General features: G+C 42.3%; 2 non-coding genes and 1 pseudogene across 2 annotated transcripts; all 3 read left to right on the top strand.

Moving 5' to 3' along the window:
* Window positions 1-3,994: 3,994 nt before the first annotated feature.
* On the top strand, window positions 3,995-4,178 carry LOC122923168. Its single transcript, XR_006387243.1, has one exon. It is a non-coding gene; the product is annotated as a U2 spliceosomal RNA (small nuclear RNA).
* A 5,675-nt stretch (window positions 4,179-9,853) lies between these two features.
* LOC122923165 lies at window positions 9,854-9,909 on the top strand (annotated as a pseudogene).
* A 1,472-nt stretch (window positions 9,910-11,381) lies between these two features.
* On the top strand, window positions 11,382-11,581 carry LOC122923169. Its single transcript, XR_006387244.1, has one exon. It is a non-coding gene; the product is annotated as a U2 spliceosomal RNA (small nuclear RNA).
* Window positions 11,582-14,646: the final 3,065 nt, after the last annotated feature.

The raw sequence follows: 14,646 nt of genomic DNA, 5'->3' as shown, positions 1-14,646 counted from the left end.
CGGCACAAACCTAAGCGGAAGTCCAGTGATCAGCGGACGAGTGACCCCGCCCCGGAAATGGGGAATAAAGGCCACCCGGATGATGCTGATCTGCCTGGCCCGCACTCGGTCCCTGGGCAGCCAGTGAGCCCGCCAGAGGATCCAGGTGGGGCCGCGGCGTCCAAAAAACGGAAGGATGAAGGCTTTGGGGAGAGTGCTGTTGGGGGACCTGAGGTTAGCACCGAGGGTGTCCCACAGATTTCTCTTCCCCAGCCAGACGGTGAGAGAGACTTGGAACAGTCTGGAGGAGACCCTCGCCCCAGAGTGGGGGGGGGGGGCTCAAAGCCGCAGCTCTGATACCTGTGGACAGGCAGATGAGCTCAGTCTGGGTTGGCGGGATGATGCAAGAGGGGGGCCAGCTGAGTGACGGTAGCTCCTCTCCTGTGAGTACGATGTAGTCAGTGACATCTGGGGCTGTGGGCGATGAGAGCGCGAGTGACTTCTTTGGTGAAGCCGACGCTGTCTAAAGTTGTGCCCAGGTAAGAAGAAAAAGCTTCCCTTTTTAATTTCTTTTAATTTTTTATCATGGCTATTTTAGAAGGAATTTCCCTGAACACTCGAAGCGTGCACTCAAAGACAAGGAGAACTGCGCTTTTTAACTATTTATCTGTTCTTGCCGCTTCAGTGTTCTTTTTACAGGAATGCTGCACCCCCCACAGACAAAACTATAAAAAATATAAAGAGGACTGAAAACCCGGACCATCAGTTTGGTCCGGGTTAAATGAAAATAGGTCCGGGGGTGTAGCTATTTTATTCAAAGGGAATGTTTTAATAGACCATGTATGTGAAATTTTACCGGGGAGAATTTTATTAGTAAAAGCTTTTATTTATGGTATTAGGTGGCAGTTTTTACATTTTAATGGTTTTACAGAAAAAAAAGAAAAGAATGGAAATGTTAGAGATTTTACCTTATTTTATTAATTACTCTGAACCTCTGATTTTAGCAGGAGATTTTAGCTGTATTTTAAGAGGTGAGCGCCGGTTCTCAAACGCAGTATGTAGAAATTATGACGCCTCCTCCTCTCTGCTAAAAAATATTATTTTAGATTTTAAACTTACTGACGTTTTTTAAAAATGCAATAGTACTTTACCAGAAGAGGCCGGCGCCACTTGGAGTAATGTGAATTCTAAGTCAAGAATTGATTTTATCCTCTGCTCTTATCAGATACTGCCATTTTATTGTAAGCTTTTATCTAATATTTTCTCGGATCATAAGTTATTATCTTTTAAGGTGCAGTATGGCGGCAATTACAAAAAGAAAAGAACATGGAAACTAAATGTTTCCATTTTAAAAGATCCAAAGATTTTATCGGATTTTATCATCTTTTATAAGCACTGCAGACTGGTAAGAAATCCCAATATTCCTATAGTTAAATGGTGGGAGATGATGAAAATTAAAATTAAAACCTTTTTCATCAATAAAAGGGAAATGCAAGGCCCAAGAGAAAAGAGAGCATTATGAAAAATTAAATACCCGTCGGCAGAAGCAATATAAGCTCCGAGATCTGGGTATAAATATGGAAAAGGAGATCTCAGATAGTAAGAAAGAAATAACTCAGTACCTGGAGCAGAAAGGAAAAGAGATAATTTTTTGTTCTAAAATTAAACATCTAGAAGAGAACGAGACCTGCTCCAGGTACTTTTTAAAATAAGAACAAGATAAACGTACCCAGATCAAAGAGCTTGGGGGAGAGGAAAATATAGAGGGAATTTTAAAAAAAGCCCATGATTTTTATTCTAATTTATTTAGTGAAAAGAAAATAGATAAGCTTTTTTTAAAGGACTCACTGAAAGGGATCGAAAGTATTTTAGACTGTGAATCTCAACAATTTTTATTACAGGATATTACCGAGCAAGAAGTTTTAGAAACTATTAAGAGTTTTAAGAAGGAGAAAGTTCCTGGCCCTGACGGTATACCTATTGAGTTTTATGTTACCTTTTATGGTGTTTTAAAAGAAGACTTGTTTAATCTTTTTAAAGAGGTTTTTAGGTCCAAGACTCTCCCGGGATCCTGGAAAAAGGGTGAGGTGTCTCTATTACATCAAAAATTGGAGACCCATCACCCTTTTATGCTGCGATTATAAGGTAATGGCCAAAATATGCGCCAACAGGATGAAGATGATAATAAGCAAAATTAACCACCAGAACCAAGTCTGTGGGGTACCCGGGAGATGTATTTGGGATAATTTAAACCTTTTAAAAGATATTATTAATGATACGAAAAAAAGTAAAGCGAAAGTCGCCATTTTATCTTTGGACTTTGAAAAGGCCTTTGACCGAGTGTCTAATTTTTACCTTTTTAAAGTTTTAAAGAAAATGGGTATACCGGAAGGGTTTTTACAGTCTTTAAGAGCTTTTTATGACCATTGCACTAGTAAAATTTTAATAAATGGTTTTGAGACTCAGGATGTTATTTTAAAATCGGGAGTGAAGCAGGGGTGTCCCTTGCCCCCTATACTTTTTATATGCGCCATTGAGCCTCTTTTAATCATGCTGCGAAAAAACAAACAAATACGTGGAGTCCCCCTGCCAGGCGGGGGGGGGGGGAACTGGAGGCCAAAGTAGTGGGGTACATGGATGATGTCGCGATAATTTGTAGGGACATCCCATCAGTCCAAAAAGCTTGAAAACAGGTGGAACATTTCTGTTGTACCTCCGGTTTTAAAGAGCAGCGTTTTAAATGTTGGTGATATGGTTTTAAATGAACTTAACATTCCTGAGTCTGTAAAGATTTTAGGGATTACTTTCAGTGAGTCTAATGATGGCCTCAGGAATTGGGACATGGTGACAGAAAAGGTTAATATGAAATTGTGTATGTGGAACTTGAGGAAGCTGACGATGGAGGGAAAGGTTTTAATTATCAAGATGATAGTTTTACCTATTTTAATTATATTTAAGTATGGTGTTTCCCCCGTCGGACCGTATTCTTAAAAAAATCAATAAAGCTTGTTTTAATTTCTTTTGGGGTTCCAAAATGGATAAGTTACAGAGGAATACGGTGATGCTTCCCAAGTTCAAAGGCGGAAAAAATTTCCCGGATATTAAAGCGTTTATTTTAATAAAGTGTTTTAGTTTCTGTCTTAACACCCTTTTTAAAGATAATTATTGGTCTTATTTTATTTGTTATTTTACAGGTTATTTTATGAGAAAGAATGGGTGGTTTGAAACTGTTTTAAACTCTCCATATTCTTTTAACCTGTCACATTCTTATCAGATTTTAGAGAAAATAACGATTTGTTTTAAATTAAGCCAGAAGAGGGTTGATATTTTAAAAAATAATAAGGCCATTTTAAAAGAAATTAGCAATGAAAAGTTGATGGCCCCTATAAGAAATTTTAATGATACAAAATGTAAGCAAATATGGAAGCAGGTTAATATTAATTATCTTTTTAATTCTCAGAAGGACCTGGCCTGGAGCTGCACTCATGAGTGTCTTCCATGCCGGGCATTCCAGCACCGAAGAGGATTGATTGGCACCGCTGAATGTCCCAGGGGAGTATGCAGAGAGGAGGAGGATGTATTTCATCTTTTTTGGTACTGTTACTTTGCACAATTGATATGGACTAAAATGCTCCCCTTAATAAAGAAGATAACAGGACTAAAAGTTTTAACTATGGACAGTGTATTTTATGGGTGTCTGCAGTGCCCTTCAAGGACCAAGACGACGATGGCATTGAAGATCACCAATTGCGTTAAAGCAGCTCTTTGGGCGGCCAGGAACATTTTATGTTTTAAGCATGAAGTTATTTCTGTTGAAAATATTTTAAAAATGATCATTGATGAAATGTATAAGTAATATTTATTGGACAAGAAAAACACTCCTTTCATGTGCAACAAATGGTTTTTAAGGTAATGGGGGTCTATTATATGATTTTATACATGTTATTTATATTTTGAAAAATAATTTTTATGAGATAATAAGTTTTCTGTATGTATAATTTGTTTGAAATAAAATATACCCCTTTGGGGTAGTCAACTTAAAAAAAAAAATCTGTTCTTATCAGTTTAATATCTGATACCTCCTCTGTCTGGGGACCATATATTAAATGGATTGAACAGGGAGATGAAAAAAGAGCTTGCTCTGTCCACTCCACGCATTGACCTGGTATTGCAGTACCTCCAGGACCGGTGCACCCTTTCTATTCCAGTATAAAAAAACTGAATGAAATTGAGTGATGGATTTCAAGGATCCTTCCAGCAAGCAAGTGGAAAGTTGCTGTGTCCTGCCTCAGGAGTAGTCTGCACTTCAGCTTCTCCTCTGTGCGGGCTGTTCTGTGTTTGCTGCTTTCTGCATACCTGCTGCATCTAGTCTGTCATTCTCTTAATTGCATCAGCTGTGTGTGGGTTTGTTCCAGCACCAAGCAACCCAGCCAGCCAGTCACCTCTCCTCACACCACAAATCCAATTAAGATTGATGGCTAAATTGTTGGGTTAATTGGCTTATCACCTGAATGAAGTGTTTGGACCTCCACTCCACGCACCTTGGGTTTGATTTGGGCTTGTTGTGCACACCTGGGCGGGCTGCTGAGTTGTTCCTGGGAATTGACCCTTTTGTAGCAAGTTGGCTGGATGTAACCAATTTGCTTTTCTAGTGGCTTTAGTTAGTAAATAAGTAAAGTTTGTTTGCCTGTGTCTCCCTCTTGTGGATCTTTTGAACTGGATGACTTGGAGGCTAAAATGTAGTCCAGCACTTCCCATGTATCAGCAACAGCTGCACCTACCTTGTCTGGCCAATGGACGGAACACTGCACGTGTCAAAAGAGGCTTGTCAGGTCAGAGGTCAAGTAATGTCTGGTCAGTTAATGACATCACAAGGGCCCTGACGGAAAACTCAACAATGGGGCCGTGACATCACAATCAACAATGCATACCCCCTTTTTCTTTTTTTCTTCACTACTCTCCATTCACTCCTTATTAGTTTTTCTGCTTGGCGTGCATTGGCACCAGGAATTGCGTGCGAAGAAAAGGCGTGACAAAAAGTGGTGGGCGGAGCTATGCAGATACGAAAAACACGAAGTGGAGCATGCTGGTGATTCCAGAGCGTAGGACGCACGTTTTCCCTGGTTTGTGAGAGAAAGAAGCCTCCCGGACTGTGTCTGGGGCTGGGGCCTATAGGTTGTTGCCTTGAGAAATGCTCTGCGTTGGCGATCAGCGGCCCCGTTGTCGAGGCCGAGCGGGTATCGCTTCTCGGCCTTTTGGCTAGATCAAGGTGTCTAGCCAAAAAGGTTGTCGTGTGAAGACTCTTGAACCCTCGGCCTGGTGGCATCGGCCTTGTGCCTTAAGCCACCTGCTGCTATAGGGGGGGAAGATATCTAACATGGCGGCATCAGCGATCCCAACTACTTCTTTGAGATATGCTGTTGAGAATGAGACGAAAATCAGAAACAGCTTCCTGATCTACGTTGAGGAAGATGCGAAAGAAACGTTCACCCTGAAGCACCTGGTTCAAGTCGTTCTACTTGGAGTTCTGGATGTCCGCAGAGAAAAAGTTTTGGCGCTTCAAAAGGCACCTCAGAAGTTCACGTTGACCTTTACGAACATTCCTCGGAGCATCCTGAGGAATATTTGCTACAAGGAATTGAAAGGACTTCATTTTGTTGCTCTATATACTGAAGAGGAAAAGGTTATAACGGTCCATATGGGGAATCCCTTTGTTTCACTGGAGGCCATTACGTTCTTTCTAAGCAGACATACTACCATTGTAAAACGTGGAGTAAAAAGGATCAACTCTGAAGATTTTTGGACTGGAAAATATTGCTTTGTGGTCAAATTTCGAGATGACCCAGATGAGTATGGAGGACTCCATCACCCTCCATCTACTTTTATGATCGGAAGAGATAGAGGAAGACTCTTTTATGGAGCAATGCCTACCTTCTGCAGAAGATGTTACACTTTTGGACACAAGCAAGAGAATTGTCCCTATATGAAAAAAATGTTACCAGAAAGGTCATTCAACTGCTACCTGTCCAAACGAAAGGAAGTGTAATGTTTGTGGGGAAACCGGACATGCCTTTAAAGACTGCAGTTTAAAAATAACTTTTGCTGATGTGGCTAAAGGGAAGGCCGCTCAGACCCCTGCTCCATCGACTAAAAAAGCTCCTGATCCTGAGCCAGAGGCTGATATGGGAAGCTGGGGCGACTGCCCTGATGGTCAAAATCTTTATGATCTCGTGGAGCCAGGAGGATCCAAAGCTGCTGTGGAGGAGAAATCTTCTGTGGCGGCTGAGGGTCCAGCCCCTGGTGGAGAAGCAATGGAGACAGATGTCATTAGGAAGAGAAAGTCAGGAGGCTAGGGGTCTAAAGAAGATGAAGCTGTACCTTCTGTTAAAAGGTTGCCAACTTATGTGCAAGGTCCTCTGGTGCCCCCTTTGAAGGAACCTCCAGATAAGCTTCCATTGTCTGATCCGGCTAACATCCAGGACATCGATTCGGACATCGTTGACAGTCCGGCGCAATCTGTCGGATTTATGTCTGATACAGACTCTTCCATCTAAAGTCTGTGAATGGTAGATGAGTAACACCCTAAACATCTCTTCCCTCAATGTGAGGAGCCTGAAGGGCCCTGCCAGAAGGGCCGCTTTTTCGATTTTCTGTCCACTGTGAAAATAGACGTCATCTTTCTGCAAGAGTGCGGAATCGCGCACGACATGAACTATTCCTATCTGAGAAAAGACTGGAAGGTGGGCGAATCCGTCTGGTCCGGCGAGAATGAAGTTAAGTCATCTGGTGTGGGCATCCTCTTTAAAAACAAAGACTTCAAAATAAATGCCTTTACAGAAGTTATTCCCGGGAGAGCACTTCTGGTAAATGTAAACTATCTAGGAATGTACTTCCGTTAACCTAATATCTATGCCTCCCCTATAAAAGAGGAAAGATCGAACTTAATAGAGACGATACAATGCTACATACCTGGACCCACAGAAATTATTATTGCAGGGGATTTCAACTGTGTCATGTCAGGTGAGAAGAGGAGCTCTGGAGATCCTAGAAAAGATAAGACTGAAAAACAACTGAAGGATCTACTTGTGGACTTCACGATCATTGACACTTGGAGAAAATTACATCCCTCTGAACCTGGTTACACTTGGGAGAACTCTAAGGTAAAGTCCCGCATTGACTTCATATTAGCAACTGAAAGGATGATACTGAAAAAAGGGCAGATTTTGTACAGTACTATAAGCAACTTCAAAATAACAAAAGACAATTCCAATCCAATTTAGAGTGGTGGGAACATTGTAAACAGAGAATTAAAGAATTCTTCATCCGCAAAAGTATACAACTTGCTCGTGAAAAGACCAAGGTTTTTAGAGACCTAAATACGCAGTTGCAGACCTTCTATAAGCTAAAGAGTGTTGGTGTTGATATGGAAGACTTGATTAGCAAACAGAAGGAGAAGATCCAGCGGCACATTGAAAATAAAGGCAAGGAAATAATATATGGCACCAAAATTGAAGCCTTGGAAGAAAATGAAAAGTGCTCTCGATATTTTTTTAAGGAAGCAACTAAAATCCGGGCTCTAGTAACAGAGCTGGAGGGCGAGACAAGCATGAATGGTATGCTGGAGAAAACCTTCAATTTCTATCAAGATCTCTTCAACTGTAAACAAATAGACAACGCTTTTGCTGAAGATGCACTGAACGCACTAACTAGCACCTTATCTAAGGCTGAACAAGCAAAGCTGGTGAAAGAAACAACATTGGATGAAATAGATACAGCGCTTAATAGCCTCTCAACTGGAAAGGCCCCAGGGCCTTCCTGACGATTTTTATAAAGGGTTTTGGGATCTTTTAAGAGTGGACTTGTATCATGTGTTTTTAGAAGCTTTTAAAACTGAAGTCCTGCCGACATCATGGAGGAGTGGATTGGTGTCGCTAATTTTTAAGAAAGGGGACAGGACGAAGCTTGCCAACTGGAGACCTATAACGTTGTTGAACACTGACTACAAGATAATGTCTAAAATCCTTGTAAACCGTTTTAAAGAGGTTTTATCATCCATTATTTTTAAAGACCAAGTCTGTGCAGTGCCTGGAAGGAGCATCAGTGAGCACCTTAATGTTATTAAAGATGTTTTATGGTACCAACAGGAAAGGAAGCAAGATGTAGCAATTTTATCCCTTGACTTCCAAAAAGCTTTCGACAGAGTGTCACATGTGTTTTTATGGTCGGTTTTTAAGAAGATGGACTTTCCTGATCTTTTTATACGACAGATTTAACTTTTATACAAAGACTCTTTTAGCAAAATTTTAGTGAATGGATATCAAACAGAAAAAGTGCAATTACTCTCAGGAGTAAAACAAGGCTGTCCACTGTCACCTATCCTTTTTATTTGTTCCATAGAGACACTGCTTGCTATGTTACGCAGAGACAAAGTGGTGAAAGGAGCACCCCTGCCAGGGGGGAAAAGGACTCGACGTAAAGGTAATTGGCTATATGGATGACATATCCATCTTCTGTACAACTCAGGCAGCTTTGAGAAGAGCGATACAAATAACTTAATTTTTCTGTCAATCGTCAGGATTTAAGTTGAATGTTGACAAGTGTGACTGTTATACGCTGGGAAAATGGACTGACATATCTATTCCTCAGCTGTCAATGCAAAGTGACAAAATAAAGATTTAGGGGGTAATTTTTGATAAACAAAACAACGGCAAACAGAGTTGGGACATAGTGAGAGAGAAAGTCAGCAAAAAGATCGACTATTGGAAATTAAGAAAGTTGTCCATGGCTGGCAAAGTCCTGATCATCAAAGCCATCCTTCTGCCGATTATGCTGCACCTTAATCTCGTATACCCACCAGATGATCTGACAGTAAGGAGACTGCAGCGGATGATATTTCAGTTTGTCTGGAACTCCAATTTTGAGAAGCTCAAAAGAGAGACTATGCACAAGTCACTTTTGAATGGAGGGAAGGATGTCCCGAATATTAAAAGGTTCTTGCTGACCAAGTTTTTCTGTTTCTGTTTCAAACATCTTACATCTGAAAGCAACTGGACCTTCTTTCTAAGGTATGCTGCCGGACATGTATTCGGGAAAAGGAAATGGCTATCACTGCCACTAACTAGTCCAGTCTTGATCTCTCCACCTAAACACTATGTTATTCTGGAAAAAATTATACGAGTTTTTAAGCTGGAGATGTATGACACAGCAATCTTAAAGAACCCTAGACACTTGTTGCTAGAAATAAGGAAAAGGGCAGAAAATATGACTCAAATAAAAAACTTCCCATATAATAAAAGTGCTGAGATTTGGAAGAGAGTGAACCACACTTAATTAATCAATGATCATAAGGACATTATATATATGATTGTGCACGATTGTCTGCCCACAAGAGAATTCCAGTTCAGAAGGGGACTAAATAACATGCAAAAATGCCCGAGAAGGAATTGCGGCTATATAGGGTCGAGTTTGCACATTTTTGGGAACTGCTCCTTTGCACAAAATGTTTGGAAAGAGTGTGGTGAACTTTTAAAATTCTTAACTGGTCTTAAGTTATTATCCTATATGGTAATATTTTATGGAATTCATGAAATCTTGCCCAAAGAAAAAGAAAGAGTCTTATGGTGTTTTATTAGTTGTATTAAAAATGCTATATGGAAAAGTTGCAACATCTTAGTCTTTAAAAAAGACCACATCGATGAAAGGCAATGTATAAAACTGGCACTGAGTGAACTCTATTTATATTTTTTACTTGATAAAAAACATCTAGGAAAACAAAAAGCAATGAGCACATGGCACTTTAATCTCTGGAACATGTTGTATTAGAAGAACTTTATTCTCACCGTGAAACACCAATATAAGAACATACTACAAATATAAATGCAAAATCTGTTCTTATCAGTTTAATATCTGATACGTCCCCTATCTGGGGACCATATACAGGGAGTGAAGAATTATTAGGCAAGTTGTATTTTTGAGGATTAATTTTATTATTGAACAACAACCATGTTCTCAATGAACCCCAAAAACTCATTAATATCAAAGCTGAATATTTTTGGAAGTAGTTTTTAGTTTGTTTTTAGTTTTAGCTATTTTAGGGGGATGTGTGTGTGTGCAGGTGACTTTCACTGTGCATAATTATTAGGCAACTTAACAAAAAACAAATATATACCCATTTCAATTATTTATTTTTACCAGTGAAACCAATATAACATCTCAACATTCACAAATATACATTTCTGACATTCAAAAACAAAACAATAACAAATCAGTGACCAATATAGCCACCTTTCTTTGCAAGGACACTCAAAAGCCTGCCATCCATGGATTCTGTCAGTGTTTTGATCTGTTCACCATCAACATTGCGTGCAGCAGCAACCACAGCCTCCCAGACACTGTTCAGAGAGGTGTACTGTTTTCCCTCCTTGTAAATCTCACATTTGATGATGGACCACAGGTTCTCAATGGGGTTCAGATCAGGTGAACAAGGAGGCCATGTCATTACTTTTTCTTCTTTTATACCCTTTCTTGCCAGCCACGCTGTGGAGTACTTGGACGCGTGTGATGGAGCATTGTCCTGCATGAAAATCATGTTTTTCTTGAAGGATGCAGACTTCTTCCTGTACCACTGCTTGAAGAAGGTGTCTTCCAGAAACTGGCAGTGGGACTGGGAGTTGAGCTTGACTCCATCCTCAACCCGAAAAGGCCCCACAAGCTCATCTTTGATGATACCAGCCCAAACCAGTACTCCACCTCCACCTTGCTGGCGTCTGAGTCGGACTGGAGCTCTCTGCCCTTTACCAATCCAGCCACGGGCCCATCCATCTGGCCCATCAAGACTCACTCTCATTTCATCAGTCTATAAAACCTTAGAGAAATCAGTCTTGAGATATTTCTTGGCCCAGTCTTGACGTTTCAGCTTGTGTGTCTTGTTCAGTGGTGGTCGTCTTTCAGCCTTTCTTACCTTGGCCATGTCTCTGAGTATTGCACACCTTGTGCTTTTGGGCACTCCAGTGATGTTGCAGCTCTGAAATATGGCCAAACTGGTGGCAAGTGGCATCTTGGCAGCTGCATGCTTGACTTTTCTCAGTTCATGGGCAGTTATTTTGCGCCTTGGTTTTTCCACACGCTTCTTGCGACCCTGTTGACTATTTTGAATGAAACGCTTGATTGTTCGATGATCACGCTTCAGAAGCTTTGCAATTTTTAGAGTGCTGCATCCCTCTGCAAGATATCTCACTATTTTTGACTTTTCAGAGCCTGTCAAGTCCTTCTTTTGACCCATTTTGCCAAAGGAAAGGAAGTTGCCTAATAATTATGCACACCTGATATAGGGTGTTGATGTCATTAGACCACACCCCTTCTCATTACAGAGATGCACATCACCTAATATGCTTAATTGGTAGTAGGCTTTCGAGCTTATACAGCTTGGAGTAAGACAACATGCATAAAGAGGAAGATGTGGTCAAAATATTCATTTGCCTAATAATTCTGCACTCCCTGTATTAAACAGATTTTTCGAACAGGGAGATGGAAAAAGAGCTTGCTCTGTCCACTCCACGCATTTACCTGGTGTTGCAGTACCTCCAGGACCGGTGCACCCTTTCTATTCCAGTATAAAAAAATAACAGAATGAAATTGAGAGATGGATTTCAAGCATCCCTCCAGCAAGCAAGTGGAAAGTTGTTGTGTCCTGCCTCAGGAATAGTCTGCACTTCAGCTTCTCTTCTGTGCGGGCTGTTCTGTGCTTGCTGCTTTCTGCATACCTGCTGCATCTAGTCTGTCAATCTCTTAATTGCATCAGCTGTGTGTGGGTTTGTTTCAGCACCAAGCAACCCAGCCAGCCAGTCACCTCTCCTCACACCCCAAATCCAATTAAGATTGATGGCTTAATTGTTGGGTTAATTGGCTTATCACCTGAATGAAGTGTTTGGACCTCCACTCCACGCACCTTGGGTTTGATTTGGGCCTGTTGTACACACCTGGGCGGGCTGCTGAGTTGTTCCTGGGAATTGACCCTTTTGTAGCAAGTTGGCTGGATGTAACCAATTTGCTTTTCTAGTGCTTTGCCTGTGTCTCCCTCTTGTGGATCTTTTGAACTGGATGACTTGGAGGCTAAAATGTAGTCCAGCACTTCCTATGTATCAGCAACAGCTGGACCTACCTTGTCTGGCCAATGGACGGAACACTGCGCGTGTCACAAGAGGCTTGTCAGGTCAGAGGTCAAGTAATGTCAGGTCAGTGGATGACATCACAAGGGCCCTGACGGAACACTGAACAATGGGGCCGTGACATCACAATCAACAATGCATACCCTTTTTTTTTTCTCCTTCACTACTCTCTATTCACTCCTTATCAGTTTTTCTGCTTGGCGTGCTTTGGCACCAGGAATTGCGTGCGACGAAAAGGAGTGACCAAAAGTGGTGGGCGGAGCTATGCAGATACGAAAAACACAAAGTGGAGCATGCTGGTGATTCCAGAGCGTAGGACGCACGTTTTCACTGGTTTGTGAGAGAAAGAAGCCTCCCGGACTGTGTCTGGGGCCTATAGGTTGTTGCCTTGAAAAGTGCTCTGCGTTGGCGAACAGCGGCCCGTTGTCAAGGCCGAGCGGGTATCGCTTCTCGGCCTTTTGGCTAAGATCAAGTGTAGTACTGTGAGGTGCTGCACTTGCTTCTGTGTCAGAAGGTAGCTCTCGGGTACCCTCTCTCTCGGCCTGGGGGGGATCGTCTGCTGCTATTGGGAGAGAGGCTTAGTCCCGGGGGCGTCGAGTTGCGATCCCCGTTACCCCTAGAAGTCTCCGGACGGCTAGGGGAGCATTCGTTTTTTTGCTCGACAGAGAGAAAAAACAAAAAATGCCTAATAACACCATGTCAGAAGACCCCGGAGGAGGAGGAGGGGACCCTATGGAGGAAGGAGGAGGAGTCGGAGGAGGAATTTTTTCGGAGAATTGAAGTTCTGCAGCGGTGGCAGGGAAGAAGAAAGAGGAACCCCAAAAGAAAAAACCTTATTGATGGAAGAGCCCAAGGAGGAGAAGGAACCAGTGGAGAAGGAGCCAGAGGCAGTAAAGAGGAGGGAAATGATCACCAAATCCCAGACTACGCAAGAATTAAAAACACAGTCCGTTTTTATGTCACAGAAAAGAAAAAAGAGCAATATAATTTGTTGTACCTAGTTGACTAAGTCCTGTGTGGCGTGTTCGGTATTCAGAAACGTGAGATTCTAGCCATACAGGACTATCCTAAGAGAAGAGTGTATGATATAACCTTTGAGCAAGATGGTGTTTTTAAAGATTTTATCGCAAGGATCCCATCTAAGTTGAATGATAGTCGTTTAGAAGGTTTAAAAATTTATGAACATGAAACTGATGAAGTCAAAAATATAGTTACAAAAATGTATTGTCCTTTTGCAGATCTTAATGATGTTTCTCACTTTTTATCTTCCTATTTTAAGAAGATCATCGCAGTAAGAAAGGTTTTTAATGCTGCTGGGATTTGAACCTCCAAGTGGGTATTCAAAGTGATCTGTCGCCGTGACCCAACACATCCTGCAGGTTTCATTTTACCCCCAGCCCGTTTTAAGCTGGGAGACATGGTGGGTGACATGTTCTTTAATAAAATGCCGTCATACTGCAGAATTTGTAAACTATACGGCCATGATAATCTTAGTTGCCCAGGTACTTGCAAAAGATGTGGAAGCACAACACATGAAAGTAATAAATGTACTGCTGGAAGAAAATGTTTATTTTGTTCTAACTTTGGCCACTTTGCACGTGATTGTCCCCAAAAAGCAGGTCCTAGGGCACAACCAGGGCAGCAGAGGCAACCGGAGGAGCAGACGGAACCGCAGCCCCAGAGAGAGGAACAAGATGAGCTACAAAAACACGGAGAGGAGCCGGAGCATATGGATACATCAAGCGGCCCCCCGCAACCAGGTGAACCGAGGGAAAGACGGCACAAACCTAAGCGGAAGTCCAGTGATCAGCGGACGAGTGACCCCGCCCCGGAAATGGGGAATAAAGGCCACCCGGATGATGCTGATCCGCCTGGCCCGCACTCGGTCCCTGCTCAGCCAATGAGCCCGCCGGAGGATCCAGGTGGGACAGTGGCATCCAAAAAACGGAGGGATGCTAGTAAAGTGGTGGAAGAAGGCTCGGGGGAGAGTGCCGTTGGGGGACCTGAGGTTAACACCGAGGGTGTCCCACGGATTTCTCTTCCCCAGCCAGACGGTGAGAGAGAACTAAACCAGTCGGAGTATACAATTCCAGAGACAGTTCTGGAGGAAACCCCTGCTCCGGCGTGGGGGGGGCTCGACGTCGCGGCTCCGGTACATGTGGACAGGCAGATGGGCTTAGTCTGGACTGGCGGGATGGCGCAAGAGGGGGGCCAGCTGAGTGACGGTAGCTCCTCTCCTGTGAGTACGATGTTGTCTGTGACATCTTGGGCTGTGGGCGATGAGAGCGCGAGTGACTCCTTTGGTGAAGCCGACGCTGTCTAAAGTTGTGCCCAGGTAAGAAGAAAAAGCTTCCCTTTTTAATTTCTTTTAACTTTTTATCATGGCTATTTTAGAAGGAATTTCCCTGAACACTAGAAGCGTGCACTCAAAGACAAGGAGAACTGCGCTTTTTAATTATTTATCTGTTCTTGCCGCTTCAGTGTTCTTTTTACAGGAATG

The sequence above is a fragment of the Bufo gargarizans genome, unplaced genomic scaffold (assembly GCF_014858855.1).
Source record: "Bufo gargarizans isolate SCDJY-AF-19 unplaced genomic scaffold, ASM1485885v1 original_scaffold_1296_pilon, whole genome shotgun sequence".
NCBI classification, from domain to species: Eukaryota; Metazoa; Chordata; class Amphibia; order Anura; family Bufonidae; genus Bufo; species Bufo gargarizans.
Note: the sequence above shows the minus strand (reverse complement) of the source record. Positions and strands in the feature narration are given on the sequence as shown.